A 27,373-nucleotide genomic window follows, 5' to 3' on the forward strand; every position below is an offset into this window, starting at 1 on the left:
CCTCCCAAGCCCCCAGGAACACTCTGGAAGCCTCCTAAAGACTATGCAGGGCCATTTTTGCAAATGGGGTGGAGTTTCGGGAGGCCAAAAATGCTGTATTCAGTGTACCCAGATTTTCGCACTCTTTTTTTGAGGGAAAAAGGTACGTCTTATACTCCAAAAAATATGGTAGTTTGCAACAAAGTAGGTGTCAGAAAAACAATATTTTGTCCTCAGCTTGAAAAAGTGCTCTCCCAAAGCCCCTCTTCCCTAACAATTAGGTCTTAAGCTTTCGTTGAGTGTAGTATTGTAGTACTGTACAGTGTTTCTCAAATTTGGCAACTTCAAGCTGGCTGGCTGGGGAATTGTGTTGAAGTCTCTGCAAGCACTGGGGAATAAAAGAGGTTCTGAATGTGTCATATGTGAGTGGACAAGATGCTGTAGAAGCCAATGTATTTGCCAGCTGGCAAATATGCATTCTCAATCATTTGTACCAGGAACAGATCAGAGCTTCAAAAATTGTAATAGTTAAATTGTATGGCTGTGCAACAATCCAATTTCAAAAGCAGAAAAGTAATTAAATGTCCTTGACCAATAGCCATTTATTTAATGACCATTTGCAATTAGGATGGTTCTAAAAGGAATGTTTTAAAATAAGTAGGTCCTCCTACTTACGACTGTTGCAGTGGTCACATGATCAAATTTTGGACACTTGGCAACCAGCATGTGTCTACGATAGTTGCAGCATCCTGGGGTCATGTGATTGCCATTTACAATATTCCCAGGCAGCTACCAATAAAGTGTGCTAGGGACCGTCAAAACTGCCGACCTTTCTGATTGACAAGCTCAGCGTCTTAGCCACTGGAGCCCTAGCTTATAGCAATAGCACTTAGACTTATATACTGCTTCACAGTGCTTTTACAGCCTTCTCTAAGCGGTTTTACATAGTCAGTATATTGCCCCCAACAATCTGGGTCCTCATTTTACCCACCCTGGAATTATGGAAGGCTGAGTAAACCTTGAGCCTGGTGAGATTCAAACTGCCAAATTGCAGGCAGCTGGCAGTCAACAGAAGTAGCCTGCAATACTGCACTCTAACCACTGCGCCACAGCGGCTCTTGCTAGAAGAAGTGGAATTACTGTATTTTTCGGAGTATAAGACGCACCTTTTTCCCTCAAAAAAGAGGCTGAAAATCTGGGTGCGTCTTATGCATTGAATACATGATTTTTTTTTCCTCCCAAAATCCCGCCCCCTTCACCAAAATGGCTGTGCAGAGCCTCTAGGAAGCTTTCAGAAAGCGGCTGGAGAGGGCAGAAATGAGCAAAAAACGACCCATTGTTTGCTCAATTTTACCTCCCCAGCTCCCAGGAGCACTCTACAAACCTCCTAAAGGCTATCCATGCCCTTTTTTTGATAAAAAACAGGCCCGTTTTGCAAAAAACGGCTCATTTTTTGCTCATTTTTGCCCCTCCCCCCCAGGAGCACTCTACAAACCTCTTAAAGGCTATTCATGCCCTTTAAAAAAAAAACTGGGAACTTCGTTTTTGGGAGGGTTGGACTGTGCAAAAACTTTTTTTTTTAATTTGCCTTTTCGAAACCTCGGTGTGTCTTTTACTCTGGTGTGTCTTATGCTCTGAAAAATATGGTAATCTTTTCTCAGTTGCTAAATCTCCAATGATTGAGAACCAGCCTTTAGCACAATTTATATTCCAAGGAGAACCAGAGTTGCATAAAAGGCCTATGATATACTGTACATTACCTCCTTACTTTCACTTATTATTTATAATTACTGCTAATGTTTTGTGAATCTCACTATCTTTTACTGTCGTGGGAATTTGAGGCCAAAGGTATATGATACAAATATTAATAGATTCATTTTTCTATGTCTTTCAAGGAGGAAAGCTTCTTGTTCATTCACTGCATAACTGAGTTAGTGTACAACTTCAGTCATTTTTTAGGGTGGAATTGCAAAGCAAATAATTCTTAAATGTTTGCTAACATTTTCCTCCTCTGGCCTGCTAACTAGTCTGTTCGTATAAAACATCAAGATCAATCTCTGGGCCCATACAGCGAAACATGGGAAAATGCCTCTATATGCAGAAATAATCTTGCAGAAATACTTTATATTTTTCCTCCTGATTTAGATGACAAAACTTTAACTCTACCCTGTAAAAAAGTTATCCGGAGTGGAAGAAACAAAATATTAGTAAGTGTCTAGTATAAATGATCTTTTGCACAGATTATCATTTATTCCTTTTTGGAATTGTGCATGCTGCTTTATCTCCAGTAAATTTAAATAACTCACAGTAATTTAAATTTGCATTTGTGTTTTTCTTCTGAGAGAAAGTGAACTTCACAATTTAAGGGTGTAAAGAATCTTCCATACATACAGCATATGTATTTTAGAATTTTAGTTTTTAAGGGTTAATTTCACTGGGGTTTTAACTTTTTTAGGTATTGTAACTTATTTATTCTTACCTCCTCTGTACGCTATATAATACTTTTGTACGTCGCCCCGAGTCCCTGTGGGGAGAGGGGGCGACTAATAAGTTCAAGTAATAAATAAATAAATAAATAAATATCACATACAGTATACCTCTGTAGAAAGAAGAGATATTTCTAAATGCAAGAGAAATTACACTCAGATAACTTTAATCTGGACTTTCTCTACTACACTCCTTATACAGATATCACTACATTGCAAATCTATCTTTGCATGCTATAGCCAAAATTATTTCCTTTGAAACTGGCAAATAAAACTATTGTTTTGGAAGTATTCTGTGCATACACATTAATGTCTTTTATTTGGTTCTTGCCTGTTAAAGAACATCAAAACATAATCATCTATTAATTGCACAATAGTGATGCCAATTATCTTTCAATTAATAACATCTGTTGCATCTCTTGGGAAAGACTACAATTTAAATTTTGCATAAATCTTTCATCATAAGACTAAATAAGTCTACAAGGCATTACTGACATTTAGACCTATGATAAGGGATAAAATAATAGCATTGTCAATGTATAAAAGGAAACATGCGTGAAAGAATTAATATAAAATTAACCGATGAGCAATTATAAATTCATGCTTGACTTGTTGGACAGGTAGACAGTTTTATGTAGCATAATAAGGTAAAAGTTCCCCTTGCACATATGTGCTAGTTGTTCTCGACTCTAGGCAGTGGTGCTTATCTCCATTTCAAAGCCAAAGAGCCAGTGCTGTCCAAAGACATCTCCGTGGTCATGTGGCTGGCATGACTAAATGCTGAAGGCTCACGGAACGCTATTACCTTCCCACCAAAGGGGGTTCTATTTTTCTACTTGCATTTTTATGTGCTTTTGAACTGCTAGGTTGGCAGAAGCTGGGACAAGTAACAGGAGCTCACTCTGTTACGCAGTGCTAGGGATTCAAACTGTTGACCTTTCTGATCGAAAAGCTCAGTGTCTTAGCTGAGCCATCGCGTCCCTTTTAGCATAAGAATAGGTCATAATAATTTGTCTACTGTAGACCAGCAGTCCCCAACTTTTTTGGCACCAGGGACCACCTTCATGGAAGACAATTTTTCCATGGACCGAGACCAGGGACCGTGGTTTTGATTTTGCTTACCTGCCACTCACCTCCAGTTATGTTACCTGGTTCCTAACAGACCATGGCCTGCTACTGGTCTATGGCCCAGGATTAGGGACCCCTGCTATAGACTATTCTAATTTAGCCCCTAATCTCGTCAATAGTGAACCAAATGCTACCTTCAAATCAGCAAAGGCAGTTTTCTAGGGCAGTGGTATTTTTCTGACATGCCAAGTATAGCCTTAGCCTCAAGATCCCTTTGTAGTCTCCTATCCAAGTAGTGTATTAACAAGGCCTGATGCCGTTGAGTTTCCAACCTCAGTCATTCAGGAGCTGCCACCTTCTAATATCAAATCATAAACCAGGAGTGGTCAACCACTGAATCAAAGCATAACTTTTCCACCAAAGATTCCCCTTCTTCCCATGATAAGCGGAAGCCAATCATATCATGGCTTATCTGTAATGTGATGTGTAGACGTAGCTTAAAACTAATGTCAAACCATTATGGCAGAACTGCATTAGTTCTATTTTCAAAGAAGAGTAGTGTGAAAAGGTGGAAAATATGATTCACACAGATTTGCTCTTTGAGTTTTTATAGATTTATGTAAATTCTCTGGCTTTGATGCTCAGGAAGCAGGACACATTAATCTTGTCACTTGCTGTCTTTTCATTCTGTAGCATTAAAAGCTGTCCCTTTTCTATAGTCAAGCGAAGGCCTCATTGTTAAATGTTTTATGAAACATGGAAAATACAGTTAAATCTCCCTTGGGGTCTTTGGGTGGATTTGAACTTTAATCAGAGCAGAGGCTCTGGAGGTGGAATTCTTCTCCTTAAGTATATCAGTATCTAGCTAAACTTGCTTGATGACAAAAAACCAAAGCGTGATGATTTGTTAGACTAGACAGGGAAGGGGAAAAAATCCTGGAATAAAATATGGCAAAGCACTTCTGTACTGTTGCAAAACCCCTAAAAGCATGTGTTCATAAAATTCTTGAAAGTGGAGTTTGTCTTTACAAGATAATTTTATTGCTCCTTTATGCAATCTGAATTTAATCTCTTAGCTACTTAGAACTCCATCAGGGATATCCAACCTTGGCAAGTTAAAAACCTGTGGATTTCAATTCCCAGAATTCCCTAGCCATGCTAGCTGGAGAATTCTGGGAGTTGAAGTCTACAAGTTTTAAACTTGCCATGGCTGGATACCATTGAACTCCATCTAAAAATAAAAGTAAAAGGTATGCATGTAGCGATTCCATACAGGTTGAATTGACTAAACAAGCTAAGTGGTTCCCAAACTGTGAGCCAGAATGGCACATGTTATTTTATTAGTTCATAAATAAAGGTAAAGATAAAGGTTCCCCTTGCACATATGTGCTTGTTCCCGACTCTAGGGGGAGGTGCTCATCTTCGTTTCAAAGCCGAAGAGCCAGCACTGTCCAAAGACATCTCCGTGGTCATGTGGCCAGCATGACTAAACGCCAAAGGCGCATGGAATGCTGTTACCTTCCCACCAAAGGTAGTTCCTATTTTTCTACTTGAATTTTTACATGCTTTTGAACTGGTAGGTTGGCAGAAGCTGGGACAAGTAACGGGAGCTCACTCCGTTATGCGGCGCTAGGGATTTGAACCGCCGAACTGCCGACTTTTCTGATCGACAAGCTCAGCATCTTAGTCAATGAGCCACCACGTCCCTTGTGAACTGTCCTAATAGAACTGTCCTAATTGTCCCTGGGGCACGAAGCATACAGTTTTGGAGATGCTAAGGTCCCTGTGAACTGAGAATATTTGGGAATTTCTAAACTTAGTGAAAACCATACAAACCAAATTGTGGGTTAACATGCTGTATTAGTTTGTCATTGCTTTATTTGTTTATTGAACTTACATGCTGCTGAATTGTATTAGCCTCAGAGCAGTTTAGGACAACAGCATAAAAAAATATCATCCAGTCAAAATAAACAGCAGTACATGAAAACACAGTACTTCTGGTATTTAATCACTGAAGTGGAAAACCTAGCTTCTGGAGGAAGGCTGTTCAAAAAATGCTGGAGCCATGAGGGAAAAACATTGTTTTCTAGCTCCAGTTCCTCTCACGAAAACAGGGTAGTACTCATGATTAGTCACTGTAGCTGATATGTCAGCAAACCATAAGTCACTTACTACTTGTAAAAATGTCAGACATAGAGAGTGGCTTGGAATAGCACAAAGGCAGTCTTTTCTTTCCAGTTCCAATGAAGCATACTCCGGTCTTTAAGTCTGCATTTGAATGAGAAACTTCCAATCTACTTTTGGCGCCCATTTTGCCCGCTAAAAGTATTAATTTTCTACTGTAAAATTACTTCTTCACTATTCTGCATATCTATTATCCTAAAGTGATAATTATAATAGTCTTCTTTGAATAGGAACAATTTATGAAATATATAGGCCTTCTGACTCCCAACTTTGGGCGGCTTACAAATTGTTAAAAACATTAAAACAAGAAAACAGCATAAAAGAAACAAACAAAATGGCAGAGATAACAAACCAGTGGGACCAAAAGAAGAGCAGAGAGATTCTATCACCCTCACCAAAGGCCTGGGTGAAGAGGTAGGTCGTCCAGCTTGTTCATGTATCAGTCATGGGGGGAAAGCCCAGACAAATTTGATCTTATCCCCTCATTGTCATGCTCTAGATTTTTATTTTATTTTTTGCAAGCCCCACAAATGCAGTAGTGCAATAAGTATCAGGTCAGTTGCCAATTAAAAAAAACAATGAGTTTCAACTGTAGAAGGTTGTGGTTATGAAACCAAATCTAATTTTGTGTATGTCTGAAAGTAGAAAATGAGATATTCACCAGTTTGGAACTGATATGCACATCATAGTCGGCTGTCTATTCATATGATAAGCCCAGGAAGTAAACTGTATAGAAGCCCGATTTGAGGATCACCAGATGTTCTGTCCTGTGATTCTAATGAATATGCAGACACAGGCTTGGCTGTCTGCCACAACTAATTACAGAGATAAAACGACCCCTTGGCTAGGGGACTAGAACGCTATCTTCAAGAAACCAAGATTAGACTTACGCAATGCTTTCTCAATGGCTAGTAAAATGGACAGTTGTTTCCTGCAAAGATTCTCCTCCCGTGGTTCCAACTATAAGCTCTTTGGGAGGGGCCACAACCGTAGCCTCTGTCCCTATTTCCTTCTATGACATCTCCACAGCTGCTCCCTTCTCCTCTCAGCTCTACGCACACGCACATCAGGGACAACCTCCCTCTGTTCCTCCTCACTGCTCCCTGACTCAGATGCCACCTGGTGGCCAACAGGCCTCTCTAGTTCCTGCTCTGACTCCAAACACCCTCCAGTCTCTTCCTCATCCTCCAGAGCAGTCCCATAATGGTCATCGCTGTCAGAGTCCACCAAAGGCTTAGCCAGCCGCTGCTAGGCCACAACACCAGGTATGCATATTTCTTTCACTCATTCATGCTTTACAATAATTATAGCACTCTCATTCTGAATTACCAGTAAGCCATTACTTAATCCATACTTAATACTATTAATAAGAATTAACTTACTTTAGCTCTATTTTTATCACTATAGAAAACCACAAGATGTCGCTGTTTCTAGTCTATCCAAGAGGACCTTTTTTTAAAAAAAACATTTCTCTCTAAGATATACTGGATAATTAAATCCTATGTAAAAAAAAAAAAAAAGAGGAAAGTAGAATTCAACTTCTGCTTTTCGACCTTGCTCGTTTAACCATGGTTTGTGGAAGCTAAGTTCAATTTTTTAAAAACATGACATACCTCAACTAAAGAAGATGAATAATAGAATAAGGCATTAATCAAGTCAATCAAATTAAAAAATTAATAAGTTTTGGGGAGAAAAAAGATTTTTCTCCAAACTGTCAGGTATGCAAGTATTGGCTAAAATCATTCATTATGTAAGAGATTCAAGATGTCATTCACAAAAATACTGTTTTGTGGGGGCCAATGCAATACTCTATGGTAGTGGGTCTCAACCTTCCTAATGCCGCGACCCTTTAATACAGTTCCTCATGTTGTGATGACTCCCAACTATAAAAATATTTTATGTTTTCCATATTTTTTTGAAAATATGTGTTTTCCGATGGTCTTAGGCGACCCCTGTGAAAGGGTCGTTCGACCCCCAAAGGGGTCACAACCCACAAGTTGAGAACCGCTGCTCTATGGGGTAGAAAAGTCTTATATCACAATTTATTAAGCGTTAGGAGCCCACAAAATTCTACTTTTTCTTCTTTTCACATATTCTTACAATTATCCCCTCTGGAAAAATTCCTAAATAAGTGACAAACTAATGTTTCTCTTTCAAACCAAAACAAATTTAAAAATACTGAACGATGAATGCAAATTTTCTCTCATCAGAAAGCCTTTTATTAATGACCCATATTTACAACTTTAGCCAACAAAGGCTGCTTCTTAAGAGCCTGCACACTTTTTTATGACCTTGAATCAAATTATTGCCTTGTTGTGGATTGTGGCTTTTCCTATATTTTAAATTATTCCTTTTGTTCTTTTCTAAAAATAAATTTCATATTATAGGGAGCAAATAGAACAGTGGAAGGGAATAGAAAATTTGCTAAATGAATACATCATAGAATCTTTACATTGTTCATTTTAACTATTTGACTAACAAGCAGGGAAGGATCAGTGTGCTAGGGGGAAAAAGCACACATTGAAGCTTCTAAGTCTGTTTTCAATTGGAAGGACTTAAACATACGCAGAGATCTCTCAGTGACATCAACGCAATTTAGAAGAACTTAGGTGTAACAAGAAAGAACCAATTTATTTTTAATAGAGACTGAACAACGTATGACGTCATTCTGCTTGGTTAAATTTAAAATTTTCTAAAAACATTAGCCAGAAACAGACACACCTTAAAATTCAACCACGCAATTTTTTTTAGAAATTTAACAGTGGACTGTATAGTGAGATCTTGGGACATTTTTGGACACAGAGTTACTATTACTAACCTCTGCCAAAATCAAGGAGATAAATTGCAACAGTGCAACTGTAGCAGATTTATTTACAAATAAATCCCAACAGCTAATACAGTTCTGAATTTCTTACAGTACCAGATGTACAGCTAATTTGCCTCACTGATCTCAGTACTGCTGGTTCACATAGACAGTTCATTTTTTTGCTAGTGTAATCTTTGCAAAGAGATGAACAAAACTATGCCCGAAATGATATCAGATCTATAAATGGGAATGGATATCCTTAGAACTAGCAGACATTTCTACCAAAGTCATCATAATAAAAGTGTCCAGCTTGCATATTCACCCTACAGGGATTAAATCTTGATTTTGGTATATTTCATTAAGCAATGAGGAAGTGTGGTTACTCTAATGGCTAATTACCATTCCAAATCCCAACATAATGTTCTGTTCAGCTTCTCTGAAATTAAGGAGAAGTTGTAAAATCACTCTGGAACCAATAACACTCTTGGCTAACCAGCATCCCTTCCTGCTACTTTAGATAAAAGAAATCACAGATGCCTAGTATCCTTCTGAAACAATCCACCTGAGAAAAATGCATTAAATTGGATCCCCATTACGCACTATGAAGAAAAAACAAATCTGGTAGAAGACAACCTCAGACTGTTTCTATAAAGCTGCCAAGAAAGTTGCAAGTTGTATTCCGTTGAAATGCTAAATTCCCTAAGTAGAACTGGTGGGGACTATTTCAGTCAGAGGCATCCTAAAGTTTGGTAGTTTGACTATTATATGGTGAATGAAAAATACAGAAGATTCACTAGTTTCACAGATATAGTGGGGAGCTAATCTTCATCCTCCTCATCTAACCATCTGTCCATAATTTTACCCTTCAACTAAGACAGCTGTTCCAAATAACAATCCAATTATACAAGTTTGTGCTGGGTTCACATAATGTATTAAGAACCATACGAGCATACACGGTTTAATGTATTATATGAACCTAATCAGTGAAAGTTGGGTCACCAAACTAAAAATATTCTAGAGTGGATAATATAATGTGTGGTAAAAATGAGTCAAGCAAGGATACATCATATCTAAATTTCTTCATACTATGAATCCAGATTTATTGTTTCAAATGAGAAAGTCTTAATTCTTTTTATTTAAACTGCCAATTCTTAATGCTTTGGCTATTTTAGACAACCTCTGACCTGATTCCAGTATTATATTTAAACGACCAAATATCCTTATATTTGTTTCAATTCAATACGATTTGTAAGAATTCTTTTCTGTTAATATTTTCTAAATTTTTTAATGTTAATTGTTGTATCTCGAACAACTTTCATGCTTCTTTTTCTCCCCTTTGACAATGGGGGGGGCGGGGGGGGGAATCATAGATTTTGAATTTGAAGGAATGCAATTCCTTTACTGGCTGGGGAATTCTGGGAGCTGGTCTACACCACTTAAAAGTTGCCAAGGTTGAAAAGCCTGTTCTAATCATTATCTTCTTCATTAGTTATTTGAGAGAAATTCATGAGAAGGAAGGGGGAAGCACAATTTATTTATTTGCACAGATGGGCAAGTGGCTAATATTTTCAAGGAGCGACCGCTTCTGGATTTTGTTTGGGCAGGGCACCCAGAAAGAAGGCAGACAAGTCAGTGACAAAGGAATGCCCACTCCCATGACCTACTTGCCTTCCCTCAGTCTCTGTGGGAAAGAATAGATCTAATGCAACTGTCATAAGAAAAGCGGTTTCAATTGCTGCCCCTGCCCACTTAAGACAAGCCAATTTTCTTGTTGCTATGCTGCCTAAAAGAAGAATTTAACCAAGAGATGCAGGCAGCTCTCTGAGACAACCCACGCCCCTAAATGGGGCGAATGACTGAGCTTTGCAGTAAAACCTAACTCCTACCAGGGTGCAAGGCAAGTGGTTGAGCAAATAATCTCACACTCTGGGAACATGTTCTGCTGCACCATCCCAAATAGATACCAAATGAATTATTTATTCATAAATAATTTATAAACAAATAAATCAGATTATGGCTAACGCTTCACACCCACCACTTGCTCTATATCCCTCTGCGGGTTATCTTTCAGTTCTTCAGCAGATAGGATTCCCATGAGGAAGCAGGGAAGGTGAGCGTGCACCAGAGACCTACTGCAAAAAAAGACCTCCCCTTAATTTCAAACTAGCCTTGTGAATAATAAATCCCCTTCCCGTATCTGGGATTCATCATATCTGGGATCTCTGATGGTCTTTTAAAATAAATTCACATACTCACACCTTTTTACATTGTCCTTCAAGAAAACCAAAGCATAAGTGCACCAGAGTCCCTACCTACCTTCCCTGTCCTACTGTCCCCATTGATATGTACTCATTTTATGTGTTCATTGCCATGTTATACTTATTTATATCCATCTATTTGTACCAGTCTCATGCAATAATGTCCTTGTCTATACAAATACCTGTTACCTTGTACATGTTGACAAATAAATAAAAATAACAAAATGAAATATAAATTTTAAAAAACCCCAATCTTAACCAAGCGAACGAACCAAAGGTTTAGAAGACCATTCCCATCTAATTCTGTAACTCCATAAATAATCTGGGAAGAATCCTCTCTCAAAGGGCAATCCCCTTTCTATCTATTCAACGCTTTCTTTTTTCTTTTCCTTCCATGCATTCAAGGTTTTCTGAAAGTAAATCCCATTGAGAATTCATAGAGAGGTGGAGAGGGCGGCTTTGCTTTGCTTCTTTGGACCATACGGCCAGCACACTTAATAATCATAACCACAATAATAAAAAATACTATGAATGCATCCGTTCCCTCCAGGTCCAACCCACCTGTGTGCAGCAATGGCTCGCCTTCAACCTCAATCGCCGAATCGGTAGCTCTGGTAGGCAACAGTTCTGGAAATGCGCCTTTAAACCAGCCCCGCCGCCTCGGCTGCTACTCGAAACCGGTGAGTGGCAGCTCCCTCTGCCCTGTCAGAAGCCGGTGCTCCGAAGCCTCGCCCTCTTATCTTTCGCCGCCAATGAGCGAAGCGAGATGGGGAAAAAAGGGCGGGGGTGGTGTGAGAAAGTGACGCCGCGTGGTCAGAGAATGGGCGGCCAATCGGCGCTTCTCTCAGACCCAGGCCGGTAAAGGAGTGCGTGACGTCAGACTCCCGCGCCCAATAGGAATCCACTGCTGACTGCAGGGTGAGGGTAGTGCGGCTGTAGGTCCTCTGGTGAGAAAGAGGAGACGGTTGCTTAGGAACGGGAGGAAGGCGCTCTTCTTATCTGAGCACAGAAAGCATCGTGTTACTCCTCCAAGGGGATGAATGGGTGGGGGAAATCAGTATGAGAAAAAGTAAAAGTTCTGATGATTGTTATTTAAAAAGTTAGCTTCCTTTTAAAAAAAAAATTACTGAACAATTTTATTCATTTTGTAACACAATTTCAATCTTTACAACGCTCTGGTATCGGTATATCTAATATGTACATATAAGTTATTTACATTATTTTTCCTTTTCTTTTATGTGTGTTATCTATTTTATACAGTATAGTACTATTATAATTACATCACTATATATATTACATTTTTATCAGATCTTAATTTACTTTAACCTCCTTGATCTTTACTTCTATTCTCCAACCAATTATACCATGTGTCCCAAATCAAATAGTAAAGTTAACTTCCTTTCATTGGACATTAGCAGCAACTATTAAACCTGACACAAAGATGGAGCAAAACATACTGGGAATGATGCTGTTGGTATTAATGATTCTCAATGATGTCACATTGGGAAAATTTCTCATAAAAATAACTCATGGGATTCAAAAGGTCCTCTATTCACTTCCTCACATCTTTGGTTTAAAAGACAATTGGTGCTGTATGGAATGAGCCTATTGTGACCATGTGGAAACTCTTAATGCATCTTAATTACTTCCAATAAAAAGGGACTACTGACTGGCAGTCCCCTTTTGTAGATTTATCCACAGCAGGTTGTCTGCTTTTGGAAGTAGTTTGTTGAGAAGAATATATAGTTGAATATGTTTTTATATTTTGAAAATATTAAACGTCCATTACTTGTGGAAAGTAATGATAATTTGCATTGTTTATTCAATTATTTTAATTCTATTCTTTTATTATTTCATTTATATCCTGTCTTCAATAAATATTTGAAGTAACGTATGTTTTAGGCAGGCACATAAATAATTACTCCTGAATATAAACTTAGTAATAATATTCTACTTTATCGTTTACTCTAATATTTTGCAAAAAGTAGAATATTGCTAGCTTTATATTCAGTGAAAATTATTGCATTCTTGCTGGCATGAGCAGGAACTGTCTCTAAGAAATAATACTTGGAAGTGGAGAATACTTATTTTGTGTGCCATATTGGGGGGAATTAGATTTCTAGGCATTTGGGAAAAAACATTAAAATGTTTGGATGACATAGATGCAAATATGTAGTTTTCCAAGCAGTGGGATAGAAGTGTCTTCTGATTGCTTTCTTCTAAAATGCTGTTTTTTTCTAGCCAACTGTACATTGCTTTGGAGCCAAGACAGCCACATTCCAAACTTACTATTAAGTTACTTATCTGGGGTGTCCATGGGATATGGACCAAAAGATTGCAACCGATTGCAACTACAGTTGTTTTTATGTTATTTAATTGCTCTGTTACACTTGCCTTCTTGAGTATTTTGATCATAGATAGATCACTGCAGTTGGGTTATTGAGTATTTCAGCTACCAATCCTTTTGCAGTTATTCCAGTTTTTCATTCTAACAGGTATCTTCAAAAATTCAAAATTAAAAGAAAGATGGTATCATAAACCGTGAAATGATAAGAAAATAAAGGCAGTAATATCCAAACCTCCAGGAAAATACTGCAAACAAGGCAGAGCAAAACCACTATAAAATCTTTATAAGAGATATTCTGAAGATGAAGCCTTAAGAACTCAGTTGCACATAAAGCACACTAAATATTTGATTAAAGCATCCTCAGCTACCCTAACAGAAGTTACCCTTTTTTTCAGATGAGATTGAGACATAATACCATAATTTTCAACTGGCATATACAGTACATGCCATACAGACTTCAAAGATTTTAAGAGTCAATGAAATATAGCAGTCAATGGGTTGGATTAGAGCTAGGAGACCTAGATTCAAATATCTGATCAATCATGAAAATTCCCTGGATAGTTTTGGGATAGTTTCTAATAATAAATATTTAATACCTGGTATAATCCCATTAGCATGATATTGTTATGTAGACAAACATGCAAATGTCCATTTACTCATTTGACTGACACGATAGTCCAAAAGGTTTGCAAAAAGATTGGTAAGGTTTCTTATGGTAACTCTGAATATAATCATTTGCCATGGCCAAGAATGGGAAAAAGAAAATAAGGACATTTATTTAAAAAAAAAACTTTGAGAAATGTTTACATAAATTGACTTGCTCAAAGTTAACTCAATTCATTACAAAAGAGTTGTTTTTTTCTAGAAAACGTTACTTGCGTCAAAAAGCTGCATGCAATTTATTTGCATATACTATGATGAAATCCAATTCTAATTGATCTACAATGCCATAGGGAAAGAATTCTTAGACAATGAAGCCAGATATATTGCAGCTATAATTTGAATACTTTGGCTTTTATCCTAAATACACTGATTCCAGGATAAAGTTCATTGATTTCAAAGAGTTTAACCAGTAACCAAAAGTCCCTCTGATTTGATTTATCTGTATTGTTGAATTAATGTTTTATAGTCTGTTTTAGGATGGGTGGACAATATTTTGACAGCTATCAATCACACTTCTAATATATCTACCATGTTTCCCCCAAAATAAGACAGGGTTTTATTTTCTTTTGTCCCCCGAAATAAGCGTTTGGCCTTATTTTCAGGGAGGTCTTATTATTTGTGAGGTGCAGCAGCCGTTGAGTGTAGTTACCTCATGGCTGCTTCTGTATTGCATTATTTTCAGTGGAGGGCTTATTTTAGCACATGTGCTCAAAATAATAATAATAATAATAATAAATTGAATTTATTAGCCGCTCCCTTTCCAAGTAGGACTCGGGGCGGCGTACAATGGAGCATATAAAACATAGAAAATGTATAAAAAACAAATAGACATACATACATACCAAACACATATACACATACACGGACACGGACACGGAGGAGGTAACAAATTACATCATATAGACAGTTAAAATTAGCATTAAAATACCCCAATTGTAAGAACTCAATATGTAATTAAAAATTTAACGTTTAAAAACAGTTTAAAAAACAGTTAGGAGGAATAAGAGAAAAATTACGATTGAGCCAGGCCAGATAATTGAAAGAGGTGGGTCTTCAGCTGTACACGGAAGGAGCGGAGATCGGACGTAATCCTGATGTCACGGGGGAGGTCATTCCACAGGGCTGGGCCCATCACAGAGAAGGCTCTGCTCCTGGGTGTCGCCCCCCGACACTGTTTGGCGGACGGCACCCGGAGAAGTCCCTCTCTGTGTGAGCGAATCGGTCGTAGGGATGTGTGGGGCAGGATGCGATCCTGCATGTAACTAGGCCCTATGCCATGAAGCGCTTTAAAGATCATAATCAAAACCTTGAAACGCACTCGGAAGACCACAGGAAGCCAGTGCAGCTCGCGCAGGAGAGGTGTTACAGGGGAGTATCTAGTCCTCCCCATAATCACCCGCGCGGCCGCGTTCTGGACCAACTGTAGTCTCCGAGTGCATCTCAAGGGAAGCCCCATGTAGAGAGCATTGCAGTAATCCAGGCGAGACGTCACTAGCGCATGGGTGACTGTGCGTAGGGCATCCCGGTCCAATAAGGGGCGCAATTGGCGCATCAGGCGGACCTGATGGAACGCCCCCCTTGCCACGGCTGTTACATGGTCATCCATGGACAGCCGGGCATCTAGGAGGACGCCCAAATTGCGCACCTGTTCCATGGGGGCTAGTTGGACGCCCCCAATGGCCAGAGATGGAAGCACCTGGTTGAACCGGGAGGCCGGAAGCCACAGCCACTCCGTCTTGGAAGGGTTGAGTTTTAGTCGGTTGCCATCCATCCAGACCCGTACGGCCTCCAGACACCGGGACATCATTTCGACGGCCTCATTGGGGTGGTTCGGGGTGGAAATGTATAGCTGAGTATCATCAGCATACAGATGATATCCCACCCCAAAACCACGGATGATCTCGCCCAGCGGTTTCATATATGTGTTGAACAGGAGAGGCGAGAGCACCGATCCCTGTGGCACTCCACATGTGAGTGGCCTCCGGGTCGAACTCTGCTCCCCTGCCAACACACGTTGCGTCCGATCAGAGAGGTAGGAGCCAAACCACCGTAAAACGGTGCCCCTGACTCCCAGCCCCTCTAGCCGGCGCAACAGGATACCATGGTCGATGGTATCGAACGCCGCCGAGAGATCTAATAGGACCAGGATAGAGGAACAACCCCTATCTCTGGCCCTCCAGAGATCATCAACCAATGCGACCAAGGCCGTCTCAGTGCTGTGCCCGGGTCGGAAGCCGGACTGGCGCGGGTCTAGATAATCATTTTCCTCCAGGTGACGAGGGAACTGCTGTACCACCACACTCTCTACAACCTTCGCTAAAAAAGGAAGGTTGGAGACCGGACGATAATTGACTAGGTCCGTTGGGTCCAGGGAAGGCTTCTTGAGCAGGGGCCTCACCACCGCCTCTTTCAAGGCGGCCGGTAGAGACCCCTCACCCAACGAGGCGTTCACCAGGCCCAGGAGCCAGTCGCGCGTAACCTCCCAGGATGCCAGTACAAGCCAGGAGGGACACGGGTCCAATAAACATGTGGTGGGTCGCAGACGTCCACGCAACCTGTCCAAATCCTCGATGGCAACCGAGTCGAACTCCTCCCAGAGCGGTCCCTCAAGACTCGCCACGGGCGTCTCTACTGGACCACTGAAAGGGGCCCATCCCGTCCGGATTTGAGCGACTTTGTCCTGTAGATATTTCCCAAACTCCTCTGCTCTGCCCTGTAGTGGGGCTTCCCGTGGTCTCTCAAACAAGAGGGAACGGGTCACCCGAAACAGGGCGGCAGGGCGGTTATCTGCAGACGCAATAAGAGCGGCACAATGTTGACGTTTGGCCGCTCTTAATGCCACGAGGTACGTCTTCAAATATGCTCGTACCTGTGCTCGGTCAAATTCGGAACGGGAGGATCTCCAACGACTCTCTAGGCGTCTCTTGTGGCGTTTCATCACCCTTAGCTCCTCGGTAAACCAAGGTGCCAGGGTGGTTCGTCGCCGCAGGAGAGGCCGCAGAGGCGCCACCCGGTTTAGGGCCCCGGTAGTCGCACTATTCCATGCGTCTACCAGGTCCTCCACCCGGGGGCGGGTCAGGTCCACAGGGGGTGGCCCAAGTTCCGTCTGGAAACCTATCTGGTTCCATCAGGCGCTTGGGGCGGAACCATCTAATACCTTCCAGTTCCGCCTCCTCGCGGCGGGGGGTAGCACCAGGGAAGTCCAGCCGGAGAAGTGAGTGATCCGACCATGACAGGGGAATAATGTCTAGATCCCCTATTCCCAGATCACTCGTCCACTGGCCAGAGACAAAAACAAGGTCCAGGGTGTGGCCTCCCTCGTGGGCTTATTATCTGGGGAGGTCTTATTTTCAGGGAAACGGTAATGTATGCATGCATGCATGCATGTATGTATGTATGTAGCTGAGGGCCACAGTAAGCAAGGCTATAATATCTTCAATTCACCAGGTGACTTTTTGGATGATAGGATGTGAATTGCAGCTTCTATCATTCCAGGCTTTGCTCACTGCTATTTAGCATATGAAGTTTTGTTTGTTCCCCTTTGGAAATCCAACAGGAAATCACATTGTCTTTGTACTTTCTCACCACATTTTGGTTGGGATTTTTTTTTAAAAAAATGACCAGGGGAACTTTCTTGGGGTGACTAGAAAAGCAATCTTGAAAACTGTGGGTTGCACAATTTTTTAAATCATATTTGTGCTTTAGTAAAAATAAAACTTCCCAACTTTGCAGGAGAGAAGGCAGGGCACAGATTTACTTTTATATCGTAGTTCATCAACTGGTAAAACCTTGGTAAGAAACCCTTGTCATCTGGAGAAGGAGGGAGGGAGGGAAAGAGAGGGGAGGAGAGAGAAGGAGGGACAGCGAGAGATATGGTAGGCAGATATGTAGATATGTACTATATATGTGTGTGAGGCGTGACTAAATATTTTTAAAAAGAAGATAACAATCTAATTAAAGCAAAAGAAAAGAAATCAGAGAGAAAGCTAAAAGTGCAAGAAAGGGGGGCCGGGGGGGGGGGAAAGCCAAGGAAAATAGAAAATAACAAAGATACAAAGCTTCCAAACGTCTTTACATTAGTTACAGTGCAATTATAAATTTACCATAAATTTATACATTTATGGTTATAACATATCTCTCGTCTTCCATGAGATCATCTTTTTTTCTGTTTTACACAAAAAGTCCATTCAGGTCTCAATTGTATATTAATCTTTTAATCTTTAAAATATCTGAATTTTAAAGTCTGAAGTATTTGTGTATTTTCTAGTTCTTTTCTAGTTCTAGTTCTAGAATTTTTTAGTTCTTTTACATGATCACCAAACATGATGAAATGTCTCCTCTTGTCATTCACATTTTCAACATAAATCTGAAGCACTTTTATATGTTCTTGACAATTTTTATGTAACATTTTATATTTAATTTATGGTTTTTCCAGCACCATACAAATTTACACATATCCACGATTTGAATGGTTCAGATATTATCTGAAATAAAAAACATAATTCTAGGCAAGATATTCATTTTTATCACAAAATTTCTCCCTGGCAATGGCAGTAGCAATTTTTCTCTTTTTAACATGTCTTTTTAACTTCATTCCATGTCTTAGTGCTATTATTTTGAAATAGCATACAGTTCAAATCTGTAATAGCGATACCCAGATATGTTATGTTCTCAATCTTAAAACTCATTTATTTATCAGTTCTGTTTGATCTTCTACTTTCATTTCTTTGTTAACAGTTTTGTGTTCTGATGATTAATATTGAAACCTGCTAATGTACCACATTTTCTTAATTTTCCATTAATATTTCAATTCTCTTTAAAGGGACTTCCATAACCAGCACTAAATCATCTGCAAAGTTTTAAAAAAATATTTACTCCCACAATTCTCTCCTCTTGTTTTATATCTCTATTCTGTATTTCAAGAACCAAAATAAACAATGGCGGAGACAGGAGGTATCCTTTATTGTTCCTTTTAAAAAAAAATTCATAGGATTTTTTTTAAAAAAAGATTTCCATTAGCAATCATTTGTGGTTTTGGGGGAAATGTAAAATGATCTTACCCATTTTATTAATTTCTCTCCAAAATTATATCTTCAAAAATCATTAACAAAAAACTCCCAATGGTATGATTTTCTTTTTGAAAGATGTTCTTGGTACTTACTTGTTACAGTATTTGAATATTTTGAAAAAAGGGCCTGCAACTACAGGCTATAGTGTCAAGTGCTACTCTCTAGAAATGTGCAGATCTGTATCAATGAGTCCTGGATTACTATCCATGTTGTTAGAGCAGTGGTCCCATTTGTCAATATGTTTTTTATGCTTTGTTTTTCAAATAGTTGTTACCTTCCCAACTCCTATGTTGTATATTTACTTTTCTGTGCCTAATCTAAAGCTGCCACTTATTAGACTGATATTTTACAATAATCTTCCCAACTCGATTACTGTCCAAATGCACCTTCCATCTTTCTTAGTCAGTGTGACTATCGTAACTTGTGACCCAATGCAACCAGAAGGTACCAGTTTGGAGAAGGATGATCAGCAATGTAAGCAGAACCAAATTTATCCTCAGGTACCCTTAAGTCATTTCTACTTACTCTCTGCATTCTAATAAATATTTATTAAAATATAACCATACACTGTTAATAAAACACTTCTCGGTTTAGTGGCATGACTCGAAATTTAGAAAACAACCCAGCTCTCTCCTGAATGAATAACTAGTATACCTGGCTTATTCCCTGGAAAAGTTTTGATGTCAATGCTGGCCTAGGCCAATAGCCAAAACATTCTGTTCTTACAGTCGCAACCTAGATGATTGTCAGATGTACCTAAACAAGTCAACAACAGTGTCTTCTCATCACATGTTTCAGTAGCCGGACGTAATGGACAGTACGGATATTCTGACTGGCAGAATGATCTGGATTTTTATTTTTATTTATTATTATTATTATTATTATTATTATTATTATTATTATTATTATTATTATTATTATTAGTAGTAGTAGTAGTAGTAGTAGTTGTCGTCGTAGTAGTAGTCGTAGTAGTTCATTGTTATTTTATTTTAAGTAAAATATTTTTACAGGATTTGTCTTCTGTATACTGGATGACTAAGGTAGGAGAGATGCAACACTGCAAATGCAACAACAACAGCTTAGCATTGGGATAGATAAGAAGATTGCACCCCACATTCATTTGGGTGTGAGTACTATGAATACTGTAATAGGTATTTCTCAGTAAATCTGGTTGGTGGATCTCCAAAAACTTACAGGGTTGGACTTGATTACTACTTAGGTAGGAGACCAGAGAAAATTCCTGGTCTTCCCATGGGTTGGTCTGGGAAGCTAGAGAAACATGATAGCAAGCTGCTTCCATATGCTTATCACAAAAAGCATCTGGATAAGTCCACAAAGTCACCAAGAATCCATTTTGATTTGAAGAAGACTTTAATTTCCCCTTTCTTTAAAAAGAAATGTATAGATTCCCTCTTCAATATGGCAGTCTCCAAACATGCCAGGTCACCACTCAACTAATTCCAGATCAAAGTTCTAAACCAACTACATTTGGAGCAGAGGTGGGTTCGGCCTGGTTCGGCCAAGTAGGTAGTAATTTGGCCTGTCACGCCCCTGAACTGATTCTATCCAGTGACGTGCAGTCAGGTGAGGCAAGTGAGGCACAGCCTCACCACTCTCATCATGAAAAAAAAAGTAAAAGGAAAAAGCTGAGCTAGTTGCTGCCTCACCGTGGATGACTCTGCTTAACCTCACTGGTGCTCTCCCTCCCCAAGTGTAGTGACTTCCTCCCCAGGCCCCCATTCATTTCTCTCTCACACACACACAGCTGGATAAAACTATATAAAAATCTAGCCCAGTTTCACTGATTACAAGTTTGAAAAGGCAACGTGGCTCCACCTGCAATCAAACTACACTTGGGGAGGGAGAGCACAAGCGAGCACTGAGGAGACCGCAGGAGGAGGCAGGAAGCCAGGCAAAGAGCCATGCTGTAGTACACACACTTCCCCCCAGCCTCTTTCTTTTGGAAGGCTCGGATCGGCTCCCCTCCGGCTTCTCTGCCTCTCCTCTCACCCCAGCCTGCCAGCAGGAGGTGGTGGGTGAGCTTTATTGTGTTCCAGGCATTTCCCACCCAGACAGCAGGCTGCATTTGCAATGGTGGAGGTGTTTGGGAAAGGCAGCAGGGGAATTGGGGGGGGGGGGATGGGAGAGGAGCTGCTTTTAAGCCACTGGAAAAGATATCCAATCCAACTTTTGTGTGTGTGGGGGGTTTGTTTGAGAGTGAGTGAGAGAGGGAAGGGGTAGGAGAGATAGTCCAATCCAACTTGTGTGTGTGTGTGTGTGTGTGTGTGTTTGAGAGAGGGGGAGGAAGGGAGAGAGGGAGGAAGGAGGGGAAGGAGAAGAAAAAGAAAAAGAAAGAAGGAGCAAAGGAGAAAAACAAATGCTGTCGCTTTAAATTGGAACTGAGCATGCCTGGCTGTGGAATTCTGGGAGTTGAAGTCCACAAGTCTAAAAATATTTGAAACCCAGCACTGTCAGTGCCTCACCAGTCATAAACCTCACCGCACGTCACTGATTCTATCTAAGCATTTTTTTTACTACTGACCATGTGCGCATAGTGCACATCAAGCACACACACGCCTGAAGCGTGTATGTGCCCGAAGCATGTCCCTGAGCAAACCGGCCATAGCAGAAGCTGGAACCCATCCCTGATTTGGAGGGATCAGGATGAGAAAGGCAAATGTATAAAATTGCACTGAACATCTTTATTGTTTTCTTCTTTTTTTTAGTTGCTATGTATTCTTTGCAGTAAGACACCCTTAATTGCTTCCCCACCTTGAGCTGAAAGTTCATTGAGGTAGCGCTTGCTCTCAGTTAAGTGGATTACAGTACAGGATTACTTGTTTTAGACAGATCTCCTTTATTTTTGCAGAAGATGTCTTGTGTGCCTTTACTGCAATTTAAAGAGACTATCTTGTTATGATAATGAGTCAACAGAGGATTAATTACCCATTGGGAAATCTATACAACCTGCCTGATGCACTGTGTGTCTCAAAATAGGACTGTATTGTATGAGCAAGGGAGTAGACTGGCAAAACATGATAGGGTTTCTGTACTTAAGAACTGGTGGCCTGTTTTAGTGATTTCATGAACTGTGCTTGATTGTTTCCTACTTGTGTTTGTGTGTGTGTGTGTTATACATAATACAAATGTCTGTGAAAACCTTTTTTGTATTCTCAAAGCTGCATGTCTTGCATGAAATAGATGTGGGATGCTGACAATGCTTCATTTATGTTTTATTTATTTATTTGTCAAGCATGTATAAGATAACAGATGTAAGTATAAGCATGATTATGAATACATGAAATGGATACGAATAAATGGGACATTAGGATAGGGACGGTAGGCACTTTGGTGCACTTATGCACGCCCGTTACAGACCTCTTAGAAATGGGGTGAGGTAGACAGTAGACAATCTAAGGTTTTGGGGGTTTGGGAAAAAAAACCACAGAGTCAGGTAGTGCATTCCAGCCACTGACCACTCTGTTGCTGAAGTCGTATTTTCTGCAATCGAGTTTGGAGCGGTTTACCTTAAGTTTGTATCTATTGTGAGCTCGTGTATTGTTGCGGTTGAAGCTGAAGTAGTCATTGACAGGAAGGACATTGTAATAGATAATTTTATGTACTGCGCTTAGGTCAGACCGGAGGCAATATAGTTCTAAGTTGTCTAAGCCCAAAATTTCAAGCCTGGTAGCATAAGGGATTCTGTTGCGAGGAGCGGAGGACTCTTCTTGTGAAATATCTGTGGATTCGCTCAATTGTATTAATGTCCGATATGCAGTGTGGGTTCCAGACAGATGTGCTGTTTTTAAGAATTTGTCTAGCAAATGTTTTGTATGCTCTAGTTAGCAGTACAATATTACCAGAGAAGAAGCTACACAAGATTATGTTAACAACAATGGATGGTTGCTACTGGTGAGATCCTGGAATGTTCCTGCTGTTTTGCCTCACCCCAGGTTGCTATTATGTTGTGTGAATGACTTTATAGAGTCCTCTCATTATTGCATGCTCATTTGTGTGTCACGTAGATGCACATGATACTATTTTATGTGATGTCAATATACTATCGTGTATATATTTTTATTTGAATCATTTATACTTTTCCCCTCAGCTTGAACAGGTCATCTTAATAAAAAGAGATTTGGGGTATGAATATTCTTGATCAGTGACAGATTCCATCTTCCTAAAATGCCTGGGAAATCCAGAGCTGTTTTGCAATTCTTGTTTAGATATTCTTACAGTTCTTATAGTTGTATCCAATCTTCAGTTAAGGTACATGAAACCAAGTAGTAGTGGTTGAGTTATTTGCAATACTCGGACACTCACTTATAAAGATTATGGATTGACTGAAATTGTTCAGTTGACATTCTTACAGGCCATCTTCTCAGTCATGTACATAAAACTGCATTTTAGAAATAGTATCTAAGGAACAAAAGAGTCTATTATGGTTTGAACTTTTAGTTGTATAGGGTAGCTTTTATTCTGTCTGGAAAAGCATGCTGATCAAAAACCAAGTAGTATGGTTTTGCGTTCTCTTCTTGATATCTCTGGAGGGGGGGGGAGAACATTGGACCCAAAGTGGTCTACTGCACCTCAGCAGGCCACACTGGGCCATTGCAAACACGGCTCCCTCTTTGAACTACTATTTGTTATGTAGCTGCTCAAGAAACAAAGCCAACTGAAAGCAACCTGAGTTCTCCCTCACCCAGAGTATGGCTCCTCCAGAGAGGCCAGTGCGAAAGGCCCAGAGGAACGAGTATGGTACAAAGGCTGATGCCACCTGCGGTAAACTGTCATCAGGATTCATTCTGTGTACTTTTGAGAGCAGACAGGCAAGTGCCCATTTCTCCACAGGAGTCAGCCAGCTTTGTTTCAGCTAGTTGTTTTAACAACCAGTTCCTGTAAATTAGACTGAGTTACTTAGGAATCTTACTAAGAATAACAGAGTTGGAAGTGACCTTGTAGGTCATCTAGTGCAACCCCCTGCCCAAGCAGGAGACCCTACACCATTTCTGACAGATGGCAGTCCAGTCTCTTTTTGAAAGCTTCCAGTAATGAAGCTCCCACAACTTCTGAAGGCAAGCTGTTCCATTCATTGGTTGATTGTTCTCACCATCAGAATTTTTTTCCTTATTTCTAGGTTCAATCTCTCCTTGATCAGTTTCCATCCATTATTCCTTGTCTGGCCTTCGGGTGCTTTGAAAAATAGGTTGACCCACATCGTCTCTGTGACAGTCCCTCAAATATTGGAACACTGCTATCATGTCTCCCCTGGTCCCAGTTCCTGCAACCATTCATCATATGTTTTAGCTTCCAGTCCCCTAACGATGTCTGCCTTAGGATGGGATGGATATTTGAGATGAGATCTATTTCTGTTTCTCGTCTCTATGAGTTTCTATGAACAAATAAACAAAGAATAGTTTCAATGAGTTTTGTGTTTGTTGAAAGGAACATTCTGTAACATTACCCTCTGGCAGCACCTTTGTCCAAGTGAAAGTGGTGAAATAATATTGGGTGTGTTTGTGTGGCACGTGTATTTGCATTGCCCTTACACTACTGTAAATATTTCCTCCACCATTTATATAATGCATGACATATTTCAAATACTGTCCGATTGCAATTCTGCAGCTTTTTAAAAAAGTCGCCAAATTTCATGTTGTTGCTGGAAGAATGTACAATAGTTTACTTGCGTAGATGTAGATTTTAGTTTTATATCTGCTACCTTAAATCAGTATTTGTGTCTTGTCTTAGATTTGAAGTGTACTGGATCTTTGTATTATATTTTTGTATCTAACTAAAGTAAATCTTGATAATAAATTTATCTCTTCTTCTCAACTTATTATTTTATCATCATTAATTCCTTCAGAGAAGTACACAACTATTCATTTTTCTCACTAAATCTCTTATTATAGAATAAAAGCTGCCACGGAGGTAGCCAATGTAATATCTCAACAGATTCCATGCATCACACAGGTTCATCGACAAGCTGTGTAGTTACCAGGAAATACATTTTTACAGCTCCCCAAGCCTAAAACTCTTTGATTAAAATTTCAGTTTTTATTTTATTTCTGCCTGTTTCTTTGGCTTGACTGCAGCAGTTTAGCTGTTTCATGGGGAAAATCTTTTTGAGTGGAATTTCTGACGTGTTGTTTTTCATTTTGCAAGTCAGACACTCTTGCACCTTTTTTGTGAAAGTGTTTTGAACTCCTTGGCTCTGCTGATATTCACAAGGCACATTCCTAGCTACTTCTGAAGTCAGAAAGTTGGACTACATAAATATCCCCCAACTTCATATGTTGGATTTGAACTTCCACAATATCCAGTTAGAGCAGAGGTGCTATTCAGCCAGTTCTGACAGGTTCGGGAGAACCAGTAGCAGAAATTTTGAGTAGTTCAGAGAACCGGCAAATAGGCTGGCCCCACCCCCCTGCTTCCCAGTTTATCTTCTTTTGTTGCCCTGAACAGGAGAACAGAGCTGGAAAGCAGATTAGTGGGGTGGGGAATGGGGATTTTGCAGTATCCTTCCCCTGCCATGACCACAAAGCCACGCCACACTCACAAAGCCACGCCCACAGAACCAGAGGTAATTTTTTTTGAATCCCACCACTGAATTAGAGCCAAGTTGATGTAGGGGTTAAAGCACAAGGCTAGAAACAAGAAGACTGTGAGTAATAGTCTTGCCTTAGGCTTGAAACCAGCTGAGTGACTTTGCACCAGTCACAATGACAAAGATACTTCTGGTTTGCCAGGAAAATTGCAGAGACTTGTTCAGACAGTCATCAGGAATTACTGGTGCTACTCGTTATAAGAAAGGTGATTGGTTCTCTGTGTGGGCTTTGCTGCTGTCCAGTGGTGGGATTCAAATAATTTAACAACCAATTGCTGTCCCTCTTCAGCATGTCACATGTCAGTGGAGACGCATTAAGTAGGAGGATCCCTGCAGTATGAATGGGATGGGACTTTTATTATTATATAATTGTACTGCTTTGGAACTTTTCTTGAACTTCTCAAGAATATTTTCCCCCTTGTGTCACTTCACATATCCCATCTAATCATGCCACAAATTCAAAATGATGGAAAGTAAACATATGGGAAAGTGATTTCCAATCATAAATATGCACCTACAAAACTCTTTCCATAACTAATTAAGCAATATTCGAAAGATTGTAACGTGGACAATACAGACAAAGCAGAGAGGTGGTATTCAGCCAGTTCTGAGTGACCCGTTCTGGAGAACTGGTAGCGGAAATTTTGAGTAGTTCAGAGAACCGGCAAAATAGACTGGCCCTGGCCCTGCTGCCTGTTAGCCTCCCAGCTGATCTTCTTTTATTGCCCTGAACAGGAGAAGGGAGCTGGAAAGCAGGTTAGTGGGGTGTGGAGGGAATGAGGATTTTGCAGTATCCTTCCCCTGCCACGCCCACAAAGCCACACCCACAGAACCGGTAGTAAAAAAAAATTGAATCCCACCACTGAGACAAAGACAAAAAGGCACCATCAGGGCAGAATCAGTTCTAGAGAGAAAGGAGACAGACCTGGTCATGATCCTGTTTCAGCTAGGTCTGTACAGTGCTAAAAACCAAAGCTCTAGCCACTGGGCCAAGTTCAGGGGCTAATCACGAGTAGGGAAGTGAGTGTGATTGACAAATAATAACTTCAAATATTATGTCTCCCATTAGTTTCAGGCCATTTCAGTGAGGAAAAGCTGTCTTGTAACTTCAGCCAAAAGAGCAAAAAAATTCCATCATTACCATTTTAGAATCTTAGAAATATTGACTTTAAAAAATAAACTACTATCTCCTCTCAAATAAAACAGTGAAAATCTGCTTTCATCTCCTTATCTGGCTTAAAGCCTGTCGAAAAATTGATTTCAAAAATAGCCAAGGGAGGAGATGATTGATAGGAGAGGAATTCAGGAAACAAAACATTAATGGAATGGGGCAAATACTGCAAGAGAAATGGCTGTGCTAGAATTGGCTAATGATCAGAGGGAGAGGGTATAATCTCAATCTCCCCAGATGCTCAAACCTACTTTGGGTCATATCAACTCTTAACCACACCCCAAAGATAACAATGGCAAAATATTATAGATCTGAAATGGTGGTGAGATAATCTTGGATTCAGGAGGGAAATAATTCTTTTCTCATGGCTTATGAAATTCCAAAAAGCTGTTCAGCCTGTTTTGGGAAAGGGACATATGATTAAAGAGGAAGATTATGATGGTCATTGCATTATACTGCTTTTGTAAAATGCAGCTGGTTTAGCTTGTGTGCTACAGTTTTACTTTTGTTACATACAATGAATAAAGAAAACATGGAATATTTAGTGGCACTGAATATTTTCCAAGCCTTTTTACTAATGAATTGCATTAGAATGAGTTATGGTATGTGTAAAGTGCCATCTTGGGCTGTGGTGTACATACTCAGTTTGAGATTTATTTATTTGTATCCTGCCTTTATTATTTTTACAAATAACTTAATTAATCCATCAGGACAGTGACGTGCAGTCAGGTGAGGCAA

At 39.9% G+C, this 27,373-nt stretch overlaps 2 protein-coding genes across 2 annotated transcripts in view; both read right to left on the reverse strand.

Moving 5' to 3' along the window:
- The window catches only part of HMGCS1 (3-hydroxy-3-methylglutaryl-CoA synthase 1), a 31,222-nt gene extending 19,742 nt beyond the window's left edge, over positions 1-11,480 (reverse strand). Inside the window, exon 1 of the mRNA XM_081942234.1 lies at positions 11,343-11,480. The gene's annotated coding sequence lies outside the window, so the exon portion shown is untranslated. The remainder of the gene's footprint in view (positions 1-11,342) is intronic.
- Positions 1-27,373, reverse strand: part of TMEM267 (transmembrane protein 267) — a 437,091-nt gene that overhangs the window by 333,527 nt on the left and 76,191 nt on the right. The window lies entirely within an intron of this gene.

This window comes from Natrix helvetica (genome assembly GCF_964273705.1).
Source record: "Natrix helvetica genome assembly, chromosome: 2".
Classification (NCBI taxonomy): Eukaryota; Metazoa; Chordata; class Lepidosauria; order Squamata; family Natricidae; genus Natrix; species Natrix helvetica.